Source organism: Balaenoptera borealis, assembly GCF_965194805.1.
Source record: "Balaenoptera borealis genome assembly, chromosome: 18".
Lineage (NCBI taxonomy): Eukaryota > Metazoa > Chordata > Mammalia > Artiodactyla > Balaenopteridae > Balaenoptera > Balaenoptera borealis.
Genome location: NC_138877.1, coordinates 21572626 through 21588791, shown reverse-complemented (window position 1 = coordinate 21588791; position 16166 = coordinate 21572626). Strand labels below are relative to the sequence as shown.

The 16166-nt window shown below is 37.3% G+C and overlaps 1 protein-coding gene across 7 annotated transcripts in view; it reads left to right on the top strand.

Moving 5' to 3' along the window:
* LRCH1 (leucine rich repeats and calponin homology domain containing 1) overlaps window positions 1-16166 on the top strand; it is a 201829-nt gene that overhangs the window by 92055 nt on the left and 93608 nt on the right. The window lies entirely within an intron of this gene.

Sequence of the window (16166 nt, the reverse complement as noted above, 5' to 3'; positions counted from 1 at the left end):
ATGAAGGAAGTGGAGAAGGTTTGGGGGTTGGGACAAATTAGGGCCTTGCAGGTTTGGGGGGCTATTGGTGCCATTAGATTTGCTACCCAGCGCTGTCTGAGCCTGTTTACTTTAGGCCACTGGAGAAAGTTAAGGAGGAGCACTGAGCAACTCCAGCAAGATATAAAGTTTGCTGTCTTTAGCCCATTAAATTAGGTCAGTGTTTGCTGAGGATGCGTCAGTGGTCTGTATTGACTCTGATTAAGCACAACACAGTGTAACCTATTAATGCACTAAGTAGCCCTGAAGTTAAGAAAGCTAACTATTTTAAGGTCTAACTTTTAGACTTTGCTGCTGTGACTGTCAACTTCTCTGGCCAGATTTTGACTCCTTGTTTCCTAAATTCTTGACTCACATCTGGGATGTCAGGAGACAAGGGGAGCTGTTTTATCAAATCTATCTCTACTATTAAAACAAAGTTGCAAAGTTCAAGCCTTTGTGCAGCCTTCACTCTTGTCAGTTGCATTATCTTAATGTGCAAAGAGTAGACCTAACTAGCAAGGCTTGTGCTGCGTAACAATATGCCAAACTTTAAAGTGCAGGATTCCCAATAAACCAGGTATAGCATTAATTTATGATAGATAATAATGTCATTTATTTTTTTAGGGTTTTTGTTGTTTGTTCGTTTGTTTTGGTTGACCACTGAGAGTTAGGAGTCTTCTGCAGCTTTCTTTGCAGTCAAAAATGGGTTTCCATTGCATTTCGTTAGGACTGCATATCTTTTTCCTTGGGAGTGAAAAATAAACCTTGGTCATGTTTTTAAGTGGCTCTTATTTTTGGTAAATAAGATGTAGGTTACTATTAGGATAATCTAGAGGCTCAACATATGTAACTTTCATTTTTCCAGGTTTCTAGTTCATTTGAGTTTTCTTGTGTAAGAACCATTCATGCTGTTTCTTCTGCAACAGAATGTTGATTACCTTGTTGCCTGATGGAACCAGTAGAGTGGTGTCTATAGATATTGGCTCATTATCTCCCTAAAACATCTGCCTTCTAATCCCAACCCATATAGGGGAAATAACCCAAGAGCTATGTAGTTGGTGTGTTTACTTCACTTACCTACTCCTGACACTTTCACCTCCAGCAGCCCTGCATGCAGCAAGTAAATAGATTTAACTTTGCATTGTTGTTTTAAATATATATACACTGAGAAACTTTTGGATATAGATGACGTATTTCTTCTGGCATGATGTAAACTATAAAATTCTACAAATACTAGAGAATCTATTCTTAACTTTGTATTTTGCTTTAAAAGCATTAATAAAATTTGTTTTGGTAGGATGATTTTTATGTTGAGCCTAGTTCAGGGTAGAATAATGTTGCTGTCTTCAGATGGTAGAAAGACTGTATTGGAATATGAATCTCAGGAGTCTTTAATTCAAGAACAGAGAGAATTTGTTGAAACTGACAATGGTTGAAGAGGAAGTCTTTGGAGTATTGTAAACAAAGTTTTGTGATGAATTTCTAAGTAAAGGAAAGGAAAGAAATAAAGGTATCATTAAGCACCCAACTTTTTAAAGTTTGTTTTCTGCTTGTAATGGTTTGCTTTCTCATTCGGTTTAATACCTCTTTATCTTTGGTCCTATTTATATAGATCATTTTTATTTTGTTTTGGTTTTCTTTGCTCACATCTCCTACTTTAATATTACCATGTTTTAAGACATATTCTCTAGTGTTGAACTCTTTAAAGGAATTGATAACTAAATGGAGAAGATTAAGAAAAAGTATGTCTCTTACTTTTCAGAGATACAGTATCAGGGTATATGAAAAATGTATGTGTGTCCTCTAATCTCTTTGAAAGCCAGGTACTATATATACGTATATAACTATTATTATTATTTTTTTAATAAATTCACTAGGTTTTTTTTTTTAAAAAGATTTATTGATTGATTTATTGATTGATTGCTACGTTGGGTCTTTGTTTCTGTGCTAGGGCTTTCTCTAGTTGCGGCAAGCGGGGGCCACTCTTCATCGCGGTGCGCGGGCCTCTCACTACTGTGGCCTCTCTTGTTGCGGAGCACAGGCTCCAGACGCGCAGGCTCAGTAATTGTGGCTCATGGGCCCAGTCACTCCGCGGCATGTGGGATCTTCCCAGACCAGGGCTCGAACCCGTGTCCCCTGCATCGGCAGGCAGATTCTCAACCACTGCGCCACCAGGGAAGCCCCCTCACTAGGTTTTTAAAAGAATATTTACTTGTTTGTTTATTTGGTTGCGCCAGGTCTTAGTTGCAGCTCACTGGCTCCTTAGTTGCAGCACATGGGCTCCTTAGTTGTGGCACACGGGCTCCTTAGTTGTGGCATGTGAACTCTTAGTTGCAGCATGCATGTGGGATCTAGTTCCCTGACCAGGGATCAAACCCAGGCCCCCTGCATTGGGAGGGTGGAGTCCTATCCACTGCGCCACCAGTGAAAGTCCCTATACATATATAATTATTTTTGATGCCTTCTATCAAATTTACTTCATGAATGTAAACATGTAATATAAAATAGTAACATAGGGCAATCTGTAAAGTGACCAGGAGATGGTCATCTTGCTTATTCAGTTATAAGGTCTTTAATTCCTGTTTGATTATTGGGTTTAGTTGAAACATGTCCTCTAGGAATTGGACCCTTGGAATTGAGTTATTTCTCAGTTTGGGAATAATTTAAGGTGGAATGTTATATTTGCGTAAAAGATTTATTTGTAGCTTGTGAAATGGTAGGTGACTTATCTGTTTATCTCCAAATGTATAATAATATCTAGAAAATACCAGTGCCATCTAATTAAATTGTAAGTCTTCTAAGATATGCTGAGTAATAACATCACATGATAGTCGTGTTGTCTGTGAGTTTTTCCTGTCTTCAAACTCCCACCCCCACTCCCACACCCCATCTCCCCACCAAGCTGGTAACCAGGAGGAATTTAGAATGTTGTGCTTGTGTGTGATCATGACAGACGTCCCCTTCATAACAACCACGGTTGAGCACTGTCGCCTTTTCATGTCTTTTCTACCCCTCATGAAAACTAAGTCAACAGAATAAAAGGTATTTCTTCTTGGGTATGGTGAAGAGGCATGGTGGAATTCTGTTGACTCTTGGCCTTTGGAGGAGAAACTGCCAATCCATTTAATTGCAAAAGAAACAAGGCACTCAGGATGCTGCAAAAGGACTGCTTTGTAGGAGAGCTGCTGAGTCCCCTTCAATCGAATTTTTTTTCTGTGATAGTTACAAATGAGATATTATGGCAATGAAAAAAAACTCATATTCTCTTTTTTAGTAGTCCATTTGATTGAGTGATTATTTTTTAATTGAAGTATAGTTGATGTACAGTATTATATAAGTTACAGGTGTACGACATAGTGATTCACAATTTTTAAAGGCTGTGCTCCATTTATAGTTATAAAATATTGGCTGTTTTCCCTGTGTTGTACAATATGTCTTCGTAGCTTATTTATTTTATACATAATAGTTTGTACCTCTTTATTTCCTACCCCTATATTGCCCCCCACTTCCCTCTTCCTACTGGTAACCTAGTTTGTTTTCTATATCTGTGAGTCTGTTTCTTTTTTATTATATTCACTAGTTTGTTTTATTTTTTAGATTCCACATATAAACAATATCATACAGATTTTGAAAAGACATTTTCTAGACAGAAGCATTTAATCAAATCAAGCATTTAATCAAATTGTCACTAACTTAGATGTGTTGGGGAAGTCTGTATAAATTTCAGAAAATTAGAGAAATACTGTAAATTACTTTTGAGCACACATTGTAGATTGGCTCAGATATAGCATGGTGTGAAACAGCTTTAACAAATAGGCAAGTTCAGTAGGCTTTATCAATAAATACCCCGAACACTTTCTTTTCTGTAGTGCTTAGGATTTTTCCTCTTATTTCTATTAGCCAGAGAAAAAGAGTTGCTCGATAAAATAGTGCAGAGAAGCTGCTTTTCAAGTTCCACAGATTTCATGTTTCTGTACTTAAAATTAAACATGATCTCACTGTGTTTTTAACATTTTTCTCTTTTTAAGTAAATCACAGGTAGAAATTGCTGATTTTGTATGTTCCAAAATAAGAGAGATATCCTGTGAAGTGACTTTGAATGCATGGGAACCAGTCAAAATTGATTACACCCTCCGGGATACATTGCATGTTCCAGCCGAGTAAACAGTCATAAATATTTGATGGTGTTGGTGATAATGATGACAATGGAGGTGATGGTGGTGGTGATGGTGAGTCACTGCCTCACCAGCTTCTTGGCCGACGGAATCTCTCAGCAACATTATCTTTAAATGTCAGATGGCTGCTTGGTGCCAGCAACCCAATTCCCATCTTAGACTAGAGACGGGTTTATTTAGCACATGGAAAGAAAACCTTCACTGTGAAACACAGTTAAAAACACTGAAGTGTTTTCTAGTTTTTCCTCTCGTGATAGAAATGTCCTGTTTGTGGAAAACATTAATTTATCGGTGTTTATGTAGCCTGCGTCTGAGGAACTGGGCTTTTAATCTTTGCATCTTGGTGTTCACAACAAAAGGTTATGTTGATTTAATGTATGTGCTACTGTGTCTCTTCCTGTTAGAAAGTGTCTTAATCCAAGAAATGTGGCCAAGAACAATAAAAGTGATTAAGCAAGACTTGTTCCTATATCGGAACAAACGCTTTGAACCTGGGTTACACAGGAAAACCTCACAAAATGTAAAATCTGTTTTAAATTGTTGGAGAGATTGTTGTTGATGAGACTCATGAAGAAAATGTACCTTAGAAAAATAGAAGAATCCAGAGCAGAGAGGCTTTTGGCAGGTGTAATGGTGTTATGAATGCAACTAAAGAGTAGGGAGCTTAGCTTAAAAGTTTCATCTCAGAGAGGTTCTGGAATAGAAGCAGCCAGGAAATGCAAGTTCTTTACAGCATTTGATCGAAGTGCTTCCAGAACTCTCGGTGAGTGGTTTTACTTTCCTGGGGTGAAACGCACAGAGCCAGGAGCTGGTTTATTCATTAGAAGCCCCTTTCTCTCCCAGCCTCCTAGGAGTGGATGGTGAGGCCTTGTCTGTAGAGAAGGGGGCCGTCTCTTGAGCAAAAAGTTATCACGCCATACAAGGAATCCTTTTTGGCTGCTTTTTCTGAAGCCTGGCATCCTTTTGGCTGCTAAACAATGTGCAGAATGAGCCAACTTCCTGATGGCTGTATAACCTGTATCCCCACATTCCTTTGGGGGCTCATTTGGAGAATTAATCTTTAATCCTCAGACTATAGCTCTGTAGTTGCAGGACTTGGGAGAAGCATCCCACATGCTAGGATTGCCTTAGAAAGCACAGATTTTATATTTTTTGTTATGAGCAAAAAATTAATTTTCATTGTTCCTAAGAATTTTGATTTTTATCCCTAGGAAATATACCTTCTCCTTGTGACTGACCTTTCTGAAGAAAGTCTCAGTGGTAGGACAGTGTTTTTTTCTTTCTAGAAATGGAGAAAATGGATGATGTCTTCTTAAACTGGAAAAGGGGAGGAATTTTGCTCAGTTCAAACTTGTATCCCTCTTTCTTTTGTGAAGATCTTATCTCATTCAAAGGGGAAGGGAGAATATTTTAGTGTATATATTTTGGAACTGGCTTCTGGTGACTAGGTTGTGCTTTGTGAATTGACAGTCAGCAGGAAGGCCCCAAAACACAATGAACCATGTTGGAATTTGGAAGTATCATCTTAAAATTTGAAGGTATTTTTCTTAGAATGCTGGAGTTGGAAGTGGTCACCAGAGTCACCCATTGCAGGAGCAGCAACTTGTGGTTTAAGCCTCGCCTTTTCTAATGTGCTCACTGGGCATTTGTTTTTAAGGTGGAACCTTGAGTAAACAGTCCCTAAAAATTTTAGTATGCTTATAAATTCCTGTGCCTGTGAAGTTATTAGCGTTGGTAGTTGAAGGGCTTTATTAAATGCGAATGAGTTCGTAATAGGTATTTCTTATCAGATTCCATTCCTTTTAGTATAACCCGTGCTTGGCAAGACTTACAAAAGGGATTTTTCCATTCTACACACCACCTGATCACAGACGTTGCTTTAGTAGATCAGTGTTTGTATTGAAAAAAAGAACAGAGAGACACAAAAGGGGCATTATAGCTTTGATAGCCAGACTGCTGTCAGAATGTGTTGGTTTTGTTTTCAGTTCTGCTTCTGATCTTAATATAGTTTTTAAGATCTCTGTGCTGCAGATTCGCTTTCTGAAAATAGGGTGAACACTCACTCCTAATTCATTGTGTAGATTTTTTGTTTATGGAAATTCTCAAAATTTTTTCTGCAAGCTCCAGATGAGCAAGCTGCAAATTACGTGTATTTTTCTCACTAGACAGACCAAAGTCCTTTGAAACATTGCCATTTCATCAATCATCAACTTATATTTACTCCAAGAGCATTACAGTTTACCAAGTCTTATAACAAGTAATGTAGATGAGAAGAGGGAAAGGAAGAAAAACAGAGCATAAACATGTGAAAGTTTGAAATAACTTTCACCATTATCGTCATCACCATCATCATCATCATCATCATCATCATCACTTCTTAATAGCTAAGTAGGATTTCGTTGTTACACCATCATATTTGAGCCCTTCAACAGCCTTTTACTTTATTTATTTATTTATTTTAAAAATACTTATTTATTTATTTTGTCTGCGGTGAGCCATAGTTGCGGCACGCAGGATCTTCACTGTGGCATGCGGGATCTTTAGTTGCGGCATGCAGAATGCGTGTGGGATCTAGTTCCCTGACCACGGATTGAACCCTGGCTCCCTGCATTGGGAACGCGGAGTCTTACCCACTGGACCACCAGTGAAGTCCCAACAGCCCTTTACTTTAGGTAGGAAATAGGAACGTGATTTATCCCTAGGATACACTATTTCATAAATAAGAATAATAGGAATTAGTGGAACTTATTTGTATGGCATTTATTATTTGCTCCGCACTTTCACCGTTGTCATCTTGCTTAACGCTGTGCTCTGATGCATTCCATGCTCCTTCGAATCGTTTCAGAATCATAAACATAGTTGTTACAGAATTTTCCAGGAGGCCAACCTAAATATTTAAATAAGGAAATTAAAAATATTCATACTACTATATTCATACTCGATTCCGTTTTTAAATTTCTAACACCTATACATTTGTGCCTTCGTTTTTTCCTTTATTCATTTTTTCAGAAGTTTGTCTGTTTTTATTGTGTTTTTTTTAAAAAAATCAGCTTTTAAGTTTAACGACTAACTGTTGATATTTTCCTTTTCATTAATTTCTGATATTATCTATCATATTTCCTTTGGTCTGTTTTCTTATAGCTTTATTCTTTTTCTAATTTCTGGAATTTCTAGTTATTTTTCTTTTCTCATAAGAGCATTTAAGGCCATGGATTTCCCTGTAGTTAGTGCTTTAGCTGATGCCTAAAAGTTTTGATGTACGGTATTTTTAAAAATCACTCCTAAATCTTTTCTGATTTCCAGTATTTCATTTTTGACCCATGAGTTTCCTATAGAATATATATACATTTCAAAATTTTTATTGGAGTACAGTTGCTTTACAATGTTGTGTTAGTTTCTACTGTATAGCAAAGTGAATCAACTATACGAATACATATATCCCCTCTTTTTTGGATTTCCTTCCCACTTAGGTCACCATAGAGCACTGAGTAGAGTTCCCTGAGCTGTACAGTAGGTTCTCATTAGTTATCTATTTTATACATAGTATCAATAGTGTATATAAGTCAATCCCAATCTCCCAATTTATCCCACCCCACCCCTTTCCTCCTTGGTATCCATACGTTTGTTCTCTACGTCTGTGTCTCTATTTCTGTAAATAAGATCGTCTGTACCAATTTTTTCAGATTCCACATATATGCGTTAATATACGATATTTGTTTTTCTCTTTCTGACTCACTTCACTCTCTATGACAGTCTCTAGTTCCATCCCTGTCTCTACAAATGACCCAATTTCATTACTTTTTATGGCTGAGTAATATTCCATTGTATATATGTACCACATCTTCTTTATCCATTCCTCTGTTGATGGGCATTTAGATTGTTTCCATGTCCTGGCTGTTGTAAATAGTGCTGCAACAAACATTGGGGTGCATGTGTCTTTTTGAATTATGGTTTTCTTTGGGTATATGCCCAGTAGTGGGATTGCTGGGTCACATGGTAGTTCTACTTTTAGTTTTTTAAGGAACCTCCATACTGTTCTCCATAGTGGCTGTACCAGTTTACATTCCCACCAACAGTGCAAGAGGGTTCCCTTTTCTCCACACCTTCTCCAGCATTTATTGTTTGTGGATTTTGTGATGATGGCCATTCTGACTGGTGTGAGGTGATATCTCATTGTAGTTTTGATTTGACTTTCTCTAATTATTAGTGATGTTGAACATCTTTCATGTGTTTGTTGACCATCTGTATGTCTTCTTTGGACAAATGTCTGTTTAGGTCTTCCACCCATTTTTTGACTGGGTTGTTTGTTTTTTTGATATTGAGTTGCATGAGCTGTTTGTATATTTTGGAGATAGAATATATTTTTATAGTTATCTTTTAAAATTGATTTTTAATTTAATTGCATTGTGTTTGGAGAATATTTTGCTTGATATTGATTCTTTAGATTGGTTGATATTTGCTTTATAGTCTATGCATAGTTAAATTTATAAATATTACACATGAGCTTGAAAAGAATGTATGCTAAATGTTGTGTACTGGGTTCTAGTAGATCCACTAAGTATAACTTACTGTTGCTTTTGCATCTCACTTATTTTAGGGTTTACTCTCCTTCCTTTATAATGTGCATCCTTAAGTAGTTCATTCAGTGAGGGTACGTAAATACAGTCTTCTTTCTGAAATGTCTTTCCTCATTCTTAGAAGATTCAGTTATTTGTACAAAATTTTCATTTGTATTAGTATAAAGTTTTAAGTTGACAGTTCTTTTCTATTGTATATCAAAGACGTTATGCCTTCTGGCCTCTGTTTTGCTATAGAAACATCCTTGCTTGTCTACATATTTTAAGTTTGTAGAGAATCTTCTATATTTTTCCATTTGATTTCTTCCCATATCTTTGTCTTTGGTGTTTCTGTATTTTATGCTATGATATGTATAGGCATATATTATTTTGATTTACCTGATTATACACTTTATTTTGCTTCCTGAGTCTGAAGATTCATGTCTTTCATCAATTCTAGAAAAATTTATTTTTTTAATATTGTGCCTTCCTCTATTTCTCTATCATTTCTGTCTTCTTTGTAGACTCCCTATTAGTTATACATTAGACCTCTCATTCTTTCACATTTTTTAGTCTCTTTGTTCTTATTTCTTTATATTTGGGGTATTTTTCAAGCATGAATATGCCTTTAACATATTGAGAGTGAAAGTACAGTAATACTTTGAAAGGAGGAAAAATTGTAGCACCATGGGATTCCTTAATGGAAAAGACTCTTAGTGATTGAGATGTGTAGCACAGGAACTATACATTTTGACTCATTAGTGAAATCTTATGCACTCTCTTACTCTTATAGTAGTATACTTTGTTGGTTGCCTAAAAACAGCTTAATCCTGAACTCCTTTGAGTTGTTTATTTTATTATAAAACTTGATGAGAACCAGTCTTGTTGCCTTTGACCTTAAATTGAAGTTTGTGAGAATTTGACTTCTTAATCTTCAATCCTTTCTTTGTTGAGCTCTGCCTTTTCTATCTTGTCAGCATCCTCCATACCTTCTTCCCTGGAATTAGGGCTTTAAGGAAGTAGGATTTGACTGCAGTCTGGAGGTATAATGGCCAACCCAGAGCTTCCCTTTGTTCTCTTAGTGTTCTTTGTTGCTTGTTAGTAACAGTTACAGTTAACTGGACAAATAAAGTTTTTTATAAGAGTTGCTTTTGAGAAAAAGAGACGCAATATTGGTTTTCTGAGTTTCCCAATCCAGATCTAAATGCATCCCTTCATTTTCAAAAGTAATAAAACATACACTGTAGTGGCTAGAAAATTGCAGAATATTATGTTAAAAATATTATCCTACTTCTGTAGAGGAATGCTTCTGCTCTGAGAACTCAGGGAGGGGAAATCTCGATAAAATTAATGTAGCCAGGAGTTTCAACATGTGTTGTAATAGTTCCAAATAACATTTTTTTTTCAGGGACGAGAAATAAAGTCAAGAATCAATGCATAGTCTGTAGTGCTTTATCTAGAAAGAGTCAAGGGATTGGGTGCTTAGGGTACAAAAGGAGTGGTGGTGAGGTGAGCAGGTTATTCCGTAAGGCATTTTTTTCATCACCTGTCATCTCTTGGAATACCTTTATCCTCTCTGGACCAGATGGACTGTCAGAACAGATGGAATGAGATGATCTCTCTGAATGGTGAGATCCAAATAACCAGAAGATTTGGGTCATTTTGAGAGTTGGATCGTGTGGAACTGTATTATCTATTAATCCCAGCTTATCTACCTTATCCTCATGACATCAGGCAATGTGTTTCTGAAACTCCCATGTGGCAACTGGCAAACCATCACAGAAAGGGATGGGAAAATAATATGAGAAAATTGATCCATTCTACTGAATGATTAGTCCTTCTGTTCATGAATAGAGAGCAATAGAACTGGAGAAAACCTGCCTGCCAAATTCCCTAGGAGAAAAGAAGTTACATATTTCTAACCACACTGATGCCATTAGACACATTAGGGTGTAAGTAGAACACCACTTCCTAAAAGTATAGTCTATGGAAAAGTGTTATGTTGGATGTTAATAGGTATGCTTGCTTTAAAAAAAAGTCCACATATTGTGCTATCAGAACTCTCCTCCCTTTTTTTGTGAGGTCTACCTATTAGCATCTCCCAGAATGTGCTTTGCAGAACACCATTTTGTAAACACTGATTTAGAAGAATGTTTATCACCTAAAGATTTAGGAACTGACCTCATGTCTAAAAAAAGATGAAGTTTAAAAGTATGTGCCTTCGTGATGCCCTGTTCAGAGGCCGAGATATCTGTATGGACTGGATGTGTTGAAAGACACGATGAAATGTGAGTAGAAAAGAGAAAGGCCCAGGAAGTACTACAGCATAGAGTGTGTTCACACAGCTGCCATCCAGGCTGATTTATTCTTTATTGAGTACCTTTTAAATATGTATAAATCTGAATTTTGTTTATTATTAATGATCAATTAAGATATGCAATTAATTTTGAGAAGAAATAAGTACTGAAAAGTGCAAAGAATATATCAATCACTCATTAGTACTCAAGTTTAAGGTTTTTTCTTCTCCCCAGCTCCTTAATAAGATTGAACTTTTTCTGGAGGGCGTGAGGGGATTTTTTTCAGTTTCTGAGAGCTCTGTATTATATAATGAGGAAAAGAATGACCTTGACCAAAAGTCTAAAGCAGCTGGGTCTTTAAATTAAATTGTCTGCCCTGAAATGTCATTGCTGAAACACCAGAGTCGCTATGGCTAAAACTAATCACCTGTTAAAGGGTAATTCTTTTAAAAAAGGTAAAATCATGACCTCATACAAATCTAAAATGTACATCTGTCGAAGATTGTATTTAACCCATTAATTAATGAAGGAACCAGTAGAATGTTATATCCTGTTTAAAGGAGAATTCAACACACACACACACACACACACACACACACACACACACACACACACATACATTAGTGGGCTTGCTGAAGTAAATTTACGAATAGTTGCAAAGCTGGTCAGTATCCAGAGGGCAGTAGTCAGTTATAATTCCTCTACACTCTTCATGATTCATCTGTATTTCTGTGGACAAAAATGATTTGCATTACAATCCATTTCTACAAACACAGAGTTGTACAGTAACTCAAGGACAATGAATAGCGGAGATAATCTGGAAGGGTGTGCTAGACAGGACCCCCAGTAATGGTTTTTGTTCATTTCAAAGTCACAGTTTTTCCTGATACACCAGATAATTTAATTTATATCACCACGTGCAAGAACTGTATAGCTCTGTGAACTATTTGAACAGGCCTGTAGGTAGAAGAAAAAAATAAAGAGGTGTTCAGTGGGGACTGTGAAACTCTTCCTTTCAGATCCTGTGTTCTAAAGGCTGTGAGAGGCTCTTTGCACGTAGGTGGGCAGGGAGGACTGAGGATATAGTGAGAGTGCTTTGAAGGCAGTGCACTGCTTTCACTCTTGTTTGGCCATTTAAATAGATGATCTTCAGGGAATTTAAGTAAACTGCTATGAGGGGTGGCCCCTCTGGTGCATTAGTCCCTGCCAGAGACCACTGTGACCTCAGTACCAGGAGAGAACACCTGGGGACTTCGGCAGAGGCAACCTTTGAGCATCTAACAGTGGTGTCCAAATCTGCAGACACTTGTTTAAAGAGTTGTTTAGGACGAGCCTGGAGTCCTTCATTCCACCTTACAGGATAAGACCCATAAAGGAAGTCTCACTTTCTTTATTCCTAAAGAGTCACTCATTTTTTATCTTAAATTTGAGAAACCCAGTAGGAAATATTTGCTGCTCCAGCACTTTTAAAATATAAGATCCACGTTCAAGTCGGAGGTAGGGGATAGCAGCTCTGAGGGATGTTGCCTATCTTGGTAGGAGTTAAGCTTTAGGATTCATGTACATTTCCCATTTTCTCGGCGCTTAGAACAGGTTCTTGGGCAGAGTGGCACTCAGTAAGTGTAGGAGATAATTGGCTTCCTTTCAGCATTTGACACCATAACATCTTCCTCCTTTGATTTGGTCACATGCTTTCCTGCTCACTTTTCTACTTCTTTCTGTCTCTTCTCTATTCCTGTATCTCGATGTTCTTTCTCTTCCTGCACCTTAAATGCTAGTATTCCCCAAAGCCCCATCTTTGGTCCTTAAATCTTCACTCTCAGACCTCATGCTTTATGTGTGTGTATCCAATACATTCTCTGTCACTTTGACTCATTTTAACACTAGTCCTTATTTTCCCAATTGCCTAAAATTCAATTCCTCTTAGATGGAACACCTCAAAGTTCAACATGGGCTAAACTAAGCCCATTTTTTTTCTTTCCCAAATTAGCATATTTGGAACCTTGTTCCTAGCCATGCTCCTACTGCTTTTCTCCAGCATCCTATCCTCTAGCTTGGAATCTCAGAGATGATCTTCGACCCTTTCCTCCATCCCTTTTTATATAAATCAGTCATTGAATTGTCAGTCTAGTGTCTCAGTTGCCTCCGTTTGGAATTTAGAGCCCTCCTCCTACTGTTTTCCTGGTTTACCTGTACTTTTTATTCCAGAGTAGAATGAGAAGAGGCTGTATTGTATTGAGGGAAGACCACAGACTTTGATCTAAAGCCCAACCCACATGGTTTCATATCTGAGCATTAGCTAGGCAACTTGGAGCAAGTGATTTAAATTCACTGAATAACATCAGTTTTTGTGTCTGAAAAGTAGGGGGTTTAATGTTACAGGATTATTGTGAATATAAATAAAATAATAGTTGTCTAAGTGCCTAGCGCAGTGCCTTGTACATAATAACCACCCAAGAAATGTTTGTTGAACTGTTGAATGAAGTTCATGGCATACTATATCTTATGGATTCCAAAATGGGTTAAGAAAAATAGTGGCAAGAGGTCTAGTATTTGAGTAAAGTAAATGGATTTTATAGCATTTTTAGTAAAGAGGATGTGCTGCTGATTTGTTTAAGTTTTAGAGCAGTTAAGTGGAACTGAGTTATTATTGGCTGTCAAGTTACATGAGAGAAGCTTTCTGAAGGCTCACTTACTTGGAAGGATACGTGGGAAGAAGAGGATGTATGTAGAGTAATATATTCATGCATGTCTACCTGCATTACACATTCAAAAATTCCTGGAAATGGATGGAGAGGCACATGTCTTCAAATGATAAACAAAAATGCTCAGGCACCTTAAATTTTATTATGAATGATTTTTGTTAACTCAGTCCCCCTGGGTAGAAGTTGATCTGAGCAGCCTCTTCTCATTTCAGTCAGTATCAATAGCCCTTTCTTTTTTGGCAGGGAAAAATGTTAAAGTAAAAAATATCTATTTCCCTGGCTTTGGTGTGGAGTGACATGGAGGAGAAAGCAGGTAAGGTAGGCGTACCTTCCTTGGAACAAAAAGGTGGTGTCCATTTTGCCTGGGACATGGCTTCTGAAAGTGGGAGGATTCTCTTCAGTGCCAGTACATCTTTTCCAGCCATTTAGTGGTACTTTTCCCACTTGGCAGCAACAATGTTTTGCATAAGGCTCAGGCCTCTACAGTCTCAACACTTAAAACCTCAGATCTACATTGTTGCCTCTGGAGGTGTTCGGCCAATTATTATTCTTGCTAGTATCAGGTGTTGAGTTCTCTTTGAAATCCAAAGCTTCCTTGATTTTGAACACTTAGCTCCATTTTACAATGAAGGAAGGAAATGATAAATATTATAGAGGAAACTTTAAGGAATAGTTTTTAGAGACTTGTCCTTATAGAATTGAAGAGCTCTTAGAAAAAAGGAGAGGAAATAGCTGAGAAAGGGACAAGTTATCAATAACTGCACTTTGAAATCTAATTATAGACATTGGTAGTGGTGATTGCTGACTGCTAGGGGTGTAAAAAACCAGAATATTTTAAGCAAGGGTTTATTTATACTCAAGAGAAGACTGATAGACTGTTACTGTGGGAAACCAGTTCAGTTGCAGAAGCCAAATATGGTGCAGGTATGCACAGCAAAATGGCTGGTGCAGCAATTTGCCTGAATTCTGAGCCGCTTTAGATGCTCGCTTCCTCCTTTTCTTTTAGTTTTCTAAAGTTGCCTTTTACTTTCTCAAAGAATGGCCCTATTGTGTAGTTTGTGAAATGGGTTGGTATAGTGTGCAAAACTGGTTTAAGATTCACTTGAAATGATGACTCTGTGTTTCTAGTTTTGCAACATTTAAGTTTTCAAATGATTGTCACCCTCAAGTTGTAGGTAGCAGAACTGCTTTCAAAGTTAGATGTAAATGTGGACTCCCAGATTTTATGCATATACATAATTTCAATAGAATTTCTATCTAGAAAAGTCATGTGACACATAATTTTAAAGCTATATTTATAGAATTTATATTTACAAAATTGAAGTTGGCCAAGATATCTCCAGGCAGCTTAAAGCCAGGCTCTGGTTGTTTTTGGTCCTTGTCTCAGGCATATGAGGATGGTGGGAATGAAGGGGGAGGGGCTGGCCATGCAGGGGAAGTATTTAGTCATTTGAGGAAATGAGGGTGAGAAATTTTGCTATGGTGGGTTTTCAGAATGAAGCAAGCAGGAAAAAGGAAATAGTTCTCTATGGATATTGTTCACTGTTGGTGTGGGCATGAAGACAAGAAACAGTCAAGTGGCAAACACACACCAGAAAAAAAATCACTCTGCATGTAATTAAAGGCGAACAGCTTATGCAAAAAAACATACAACAAAATTAGGTGAGTCACCCTGTGCAAGAGGAAACTTATTTGGCTCAAGTAAAATAACTGCTCTTCACTGTAGTTCATGTGCCAAAAGCACAGACAATGTGATTCAAACAAGCAATATACAATAACTCCTGTGTGCTTGTTTACTCCCTTCCTTGGCTGAGACCTATACAGGGTGAACCTGGGGTGCCGATACCATGAAACCTGCCCTGCTTATCTGTGCCCTTTAGAGGCACACTGTGACATTTTCTTAATAGGTTTGTGATTTCACATTATTATTTCTGTTAGTTTTTGGAAACTAAGTAGTAAATAGAGATGATGATCCCTGGGTTTTCATGTTTTCCCAGAGTAATGGTAGGATCTTGGAATTAGAGAAGATGGGAGAGAAAAGGTCACTCGTGTGATTTTTTTTGTTCTAGTCCTGGTTCTCCAGATTGGAAAGAGTTACTTGGTTTGTTTTGGCCTGAAACCAGCCTGGTTTTCCCCAACATGCCTCCGAATCATCATCTTAAATTGGCATATGTTTTCGACAAATTGAACATGCAACCATAGTTTAAGAGTGGTTCAAATGTTAGCAGTTAGGAAATAAAATCAATAACTGAAACCTAATTAAGCTCTTTTTGGTCACCTCCCATTGCTTTGCCACGTTAGTGGTGTTGGAAATGGTTTAACCTTAATATATGGATTTAATGTTGGGCTAAGCACTTTTACATCCATAATCTCATGTCTCATGTTAGGTAGGTATTATTATCTATGTTTTAT